Source organism: Notolepis coatsorum (genome assembly GCF_963971535.1).
Source record: "Notolepis coatsorum genome assembly, chromosome: 9".
Taxonomy (NCBI): Eukaryota; Metazoa; Chordata; class Actinopteri; order Aulopiformes; family Paralepididae; genus Notolepis; species Notolepis coatsorum.
Window position 1 is genome coordinate 22738772 of NC_140173.1, and position 6319 is coordinate 22745090.

Consider the following 6319-nt stretch of genomic DNA (forward strand, 5'->3'; position numbering starts at 1 on the left):
AAAGTGTTGCGTGCTACAGTGTAGGTTAGTGCACGACAGTAAGGTTAGTTAGGGTTAGATGTTTTTTTATGATTATTATTATTATTATTATTATTATTATTATTATTATTATTATTATTATTATTATTATTATTATTATTATTATTATTATTATTATTATTATTATTATTATTATTATTATTATTATTATTATTATTATTATTATTATTATTATTATTATTATTATTATTATTATATATTTCTTTTTTTCAGATAATGGTTGAAGAAGTGCGTCTTTAGTCGACGGCGAAAGATTGGACAGGTTTCGGCTGTCCTAACTGGGATGGGTAGTTCATTCCACCATTGTGGGGCAAGGACTGAGAATAGGCGACTTCTCTTTGATGACCCTCCCGGAGCTTGGATAGGAATAGGTATGAGGTGGCCAGAAGATGCAGAGCGTAGGGGTCTTGAGGGTGTGTAGTTAGAGACCATTGACCAGAGGTAGGCGGGAGCGGTTCCCTTTGCCGCAAGGTATGCTAGGTCGAGGGCCTTGAAGCGGATTTGTGCAGCAATGGGGAGCCAGTGCAGGTCCCTAAGAAGTGGGGTGACATGGGCCGACTGCGGTAGGTTTGAGATCAGGCGGGCCACTGCGTTCTGAATGAGTTGAAGAGGCTTGGTGGCAGTGGCCGGGAGGCCAGCGAGCAGTGAGTTGCAGTAGTCGAGGCGGGAGATGACTGTTGATTGGATGAGGAGTTGGGTGGCTTCTTTTGTCAGGAAGGGGCGGATCCTTCTGACGTTGCTCAGGAGGATTCTGCAGGTTCTGGTTGTCGCTGCGATGTGAGCAGAGAAGTTCAACTGGTCGTCGAGGACAACACCAATGTTCTTGGCGGTCGGGGACGCGGTCACAGCTGCATTCTCGACTGTGATGGAAAGGTCGGTCAGGGGGGAGGATTTGGCTGGCAGGTGGAGCAATTCTGTTTTGCTTAGGTTCAGTTTGAGGTGGTTGGTCGTCATCCAGGCGGAGATGTCGGACAGACAGGCCGAGATCCGGTAAGAGACGTGGATATCTGAGGGAGGGAAGGAGAGGAAGAGTTGAGTATCATCGGCATAACAATGATACGAGAAGCCATGAGACGTGATAATGTTACCCAGTGATTTAGGGGCCTTTCTCACTCACCCATTCGATTCCGTTCCATTCCGTACCGTCTTCATTCCGGATCGGATGCGAACTTCCCCCCTCCCTCTCCCCCCTCTAGTTTGTGTACACACTTCAGTCTTGGTTCGCTCCGGGTTCTGTTTACGGTTTGCGTTTTGAGCATTTACGCTTGCCGTAGGCGATGATGTCACGCTCAAAAATGTAAACAGGAAGTGTGTTAACACGGAGACTGGAGACTGGATGTTGATATAAAAAAAACAAATAACCAATAAATATGAAGTTATATTTGAACCTCTGTTGTCAAGCCTTGTCAATATAACCCACCCCCCTTTTCTCACGAATGGAACTCTGTTGTAGAGTCCGCTTTTGAGCGTTTTGCAGGGTTAACGATAATGCTAAGCTAATGGCTAACGCTAGTTAGCTTAGCTTTTTACTAGTAACATTGCTCGCATCGATTATATTGAATGTCATTGATCTACTGGTCGACCACGGCCGACTGGTTGGGCACCACTGGTCTAATAGAAATAAATCGTTTTTGTGGGTATTGTCCAGTTGTTGCTGTGTGGTTTTATCTGCCCAAAATTCAAGCAAGCATGAAAAGCATTACAGTAACAGCGTTGTGTGTGTCACGCCCCCCGCTCCCACTGGCCCGCATCCGAAACCACCTATTCCAACCGTCCCAGGTTCAGCGGGGGGTAAAACGAATCAGCGCCGCTTCGCTCCCAAAAGGGGTGTGTCCGTCTGAGTGAGAACACTCCCCCCCCGTCCCGGAGGACGCTGATTCGACCCCAATTGGTGAGTGAGAAAGGCCCCTTAGTGTAGAGGGAGAAGAGAAGGGGTCCTAGGACCGAGCCCTGGGGGACACCCGTCCGCAGGGGGCGTGTGGCCGACAGGGTCCCTCTCCATGACACACATATCTTGAGTTTACACATTTCATTTTCAATTGTAGCGGGGTGAGTATGCCCGCCCTGTAGGGGTTAATATGGTGTTCTCTTACACTATATTATATTGGTAATTTGATATACAGTATTATACAATATTATAAATAATATATTATTATTCTATGTTAAGCTGCTATATACTATATTACTATACTCCTACTAGCCTATACTGTAATGCTAAGCTATATTATCCTGTTATGCTAAACTGCAATATTATACTAAACTGTGCTATACTGTCTATTTATCTTTTCTTTTTACAACCTTTTGAAGTGAAATATATTAGTAAAACTCTTTTCATCATTCTGCAAAGAGTTCCATAGTTTGATGCCTATAACTGCACCTTTGTTTTAAGGTAGTTCGTGCAAATTGGTGCTTAAAATTGAATTTCCTTCTGCTGTCATCTGGACAGGGAACGAACAACCTCTGTATATTTGCTGGTAATACTGCATTTTGCTCTAAACAAAACTAATAAAGTCTGCTAACTCTTTAAGTTTCAATAGTCTGGATTTAATGAATAATTCATTGGTATGTTCTCTTGAATCTACTTTGTGAACTATTCTTACTGCTCTCTTCTGTAATATAAATAATGGCTTTATGTTACTTTCATACATGTTACCCCACACTTCCACACAGTAACTCAAATATGGTAGGATGAGTGAACAATATAATATTCACATAGAATTGTAATCAAGCACATTCTTTGCCTTGTTCAAAACAAAAACACTCTTGGCTACCTTCTTTCTTATGTACATTATGTGAGGCTTCCATGTCCATTTCTCATCCAACATAACACCCAAACATTTTAATTCAGATACTCTTTCAATATTAACTCTGTCTATACATAATGCCACATTGTCCTCCTTCTTTCGATTAGTAAATATCATACATTTAGTTTTCTTTCAAATTTATGGATAACCTATTGTTATCAAACCATATCTTGAGTTTACACATTTTATTTACAATTGTAGCGGTGTTTGTGAGTATGCCCGCCCTGTAGGGGTTAATATGGTGTTCTCTTACCTTGGACAACTGAGGCAACGAAAGGATCTGAGTCCCCGTCCCCAATACAATTAGCCCCAGTACCATACGTGTGTAAGTATGTTTGTGACTATCCTGCTCAATTCTACAGTTAGTATGAATAACTCTGACACAGTGCAACCTGAAGTGTACAATTATGCTCAATAACAGTATTAGATGAAGCATAAACCCTCCCTCCCCAGGTCTAACAGGATAGGTGAGACGCCCCTACTCCAAGGTAAACCATTACTCAAAAACACCTGAGAAGTTAATTCAGTTTGTCAATCAAATTAAATATTTATTTTCATTGAGAGAAATTGTCTTTCTCTTCGGTATATTTTCTGTTGAAACTCTTTCCTTTGAAGATATCAATAATCTCAACCAACAATAATGCACGTATCACTTTCACAGTAATAATATTCCTTTCAATTCTCAATATACAGTAGTTGACACTCAACGGTTACTCTACTGTTTAACATGGGTTCACAATATGCATAATATACTTCAATATATCACACAATATGGCAGTTCACTTATAACACTCCATATACTTTGAGATAAAGCTCTCTTATAACTCCGCAGTGCATGGGGATATTCACTTTGAATATAAAATGTGATATCAGTCACACTTTAAGGGTTAACACATTACCTCAGTCTCTTACAACTGACAAAGGGTTTGATACAATTACCACTCCTGTAGAATTAGAACGAGATGCGGTGAGTCACTGGGAGATGTCTTCAGATGGCAGGGAAACGCTTCTTCCTCTATAGAGGTCCAACAGTGCGCCAACTTCTTCAATCACTGAGCGTGTGTGTGTGTTCCAGTCTGTATGTGTGTGTGTGTGTGTGTTCCAGTCTGTATGTGTGTGTTCCAGTCTGTATGTGTGTGTGTGTGTGTGTGTGTGTGTGTTCTAGTCTGTATGTGTGTGTGTGTTCCAGTCTGTATGTGTGTGTGTGTTCCAGTCTGTATGTGTGTGTGTGTGTGTTCCAGTCTGTATGTGTGTGTGTGTGTGTGTTCCAGTCTGTATGTGTGTGTGTGTTCCAGTCTGTATGTGTGTGCGTGTGTGTGTGCCTGTGTTCCAGTCTGTATGTGTGTGCGTGTGTGTGTGCCTGTGTTCCAGTCTGTATGTGTGTGCGTGTGTGTGTGCCTGTGTTCCAGTCTGTATGTGTGTGTGTGTTCCAGTCTGTATGTGTGTGTGTGTGTGTGTGTGTGTGTGTTCTAGTCTGTATGTGTGTGTGTTCCAGTCTGTATGTGTGTGTGCGTGTGTTCCAGTCTGTTTGTGTGTGCGTGTTCCAGTCTATTTTTGTGTGTGTGTACAGTATGTGTGTGTGTGTTAGGCTATTGGCACGGCACAGCCTATCTTCTTCAACTCCTGTGTCTGTCCGGACAACAGGCATCAACTTCTTCTTCAATCCAGAACAAATGCACAATTCCGTCTTTGCTGTGATTGTCTTTCATCTTCTGTACTCTTCACTGAGATTTACCGCGTGTGCCTTTCACTTGACGTGAAACATTACACGTATTGACCGCATGTCCCGGTGGTAGCTACTAACTTTTAGCTTATTAAAACTTTATCAAAACGCTCACAGAACATACGTCTGCTTCTTTCTTCAGCAATGTCATTCGGCTTCTTGAAACTCACAGCATCAAAAACGAACTCCGCCATTACTACTGCTAGCATGATATTCACACAGCCACGATGCAAACGCACGTTAAGATAACAATGTGAACACACACTTCGGTAAGCCGTTCGTTTGATGTCCGTTTCCTCTTTTCAGAGTTTGCGTTAGCTTAAAGTCAACTTCTTGTAATCTTCATGAAGAGATGGTTTATCCGCGCCTCTTTCATGGTCAACGTCACTTTTTAATCTGCCTCGATACGCCCCGTCACTCTAATACTCGACTCAGATACTCAACTCTGATAGGCTTGTTTTGAAAACTCCCGTCTAGATTGTGATAGGACCATGTACCTGTTCATAATGTTCTCACTATGTGTAGAAATATAATGATAGAATAGCACGCAATGTCATCTGCACATTTTTTAAGGTCCTTTCCTGAACTGAAGACATTTGTATCGTCATCAAATAAAACAACATTTCGTGTGAAACTCGAAAGGGTGAAAATGGCCACTTCACCGGGTTAACGGAAGTGGGGGTGGCTAGGTAGATTTAAGGTGCATGAAAAAAAGATCTTTCAACATGCGCCATAGGCGCGACCATAGTCCAATATGCGAAGCAAGACGCTTTGCCAGTGTTATAGCATAACCTTCGTTCCCAATTTTTCCAACCAGGAGAGAGAACAAATGTCCTAACCCAGTTGTACAATAAAGACCAAGCATGGCTTTGTCAGTATTCCAATGTACAGCCCCACCCAACCCCACCCCACCTACCCAACCTCCTCCAATGTACAGTTTCCATGTCAAATGTATGTCAGTATTCCAATGTACAGTGTCCCCCCTACCCAACCCCCCCCCCCCCCCCCCCCCCACCTCCAATGTACAGCCCCACCCCACCTCCCCAACCTCCCCCAATGCACAGTTTCTATGTCAAATGTATATACTCTTCTTCTGGATTTTTTTAGTATCACAAACAGTACTGTATTTGAAAATCTGGTATGTCATAAATGTATAGATGTAGCAGTACTGTCTATCTGTATGTCATGTGTGTCATATGATGAATTGAAAATGGGGGACCCTGATGGAAACAAGACGAAAGTCTTTCTCAGGTCTGCATCCTCTTAACAATTGTATGTATTGAGCTGTACTGTACTGTACCCATTCTGCAATCTGTTAATAAACTTTTCAATCAATCAATCAATCAATCAATCAATCAATCAGATATTTTTACTTATTTCAAGAAATCTTACCAAGCCAAATTTGCTCACTGCACTGGTAATTATTTTAATTGTTTCAAGCATTATTTACTTAAAACTAGTTTTTATTTCTTATTTTTATCAGACCATTTCTGCAGTGTGGCGTTTTCTCTCCTGATTGGATAAAGAAAAGGGAACAGGATACCAGGAAATTTATTTTCTGTTTACTGCAGAGCAGAGGGAGAGAGACCCATGTTACTGACCAAACACTCTATATCAGTGATGGTGATAGAGCTATTATTTTTAACATGTAGACATCTTATTTGAACAGGTAGAGCTATTATTTTAACAAACAAAAAAAGACCACACAAGCACCTTTAATCTTTCCTAATCCCACTACAGTTTCTTGTTCTGT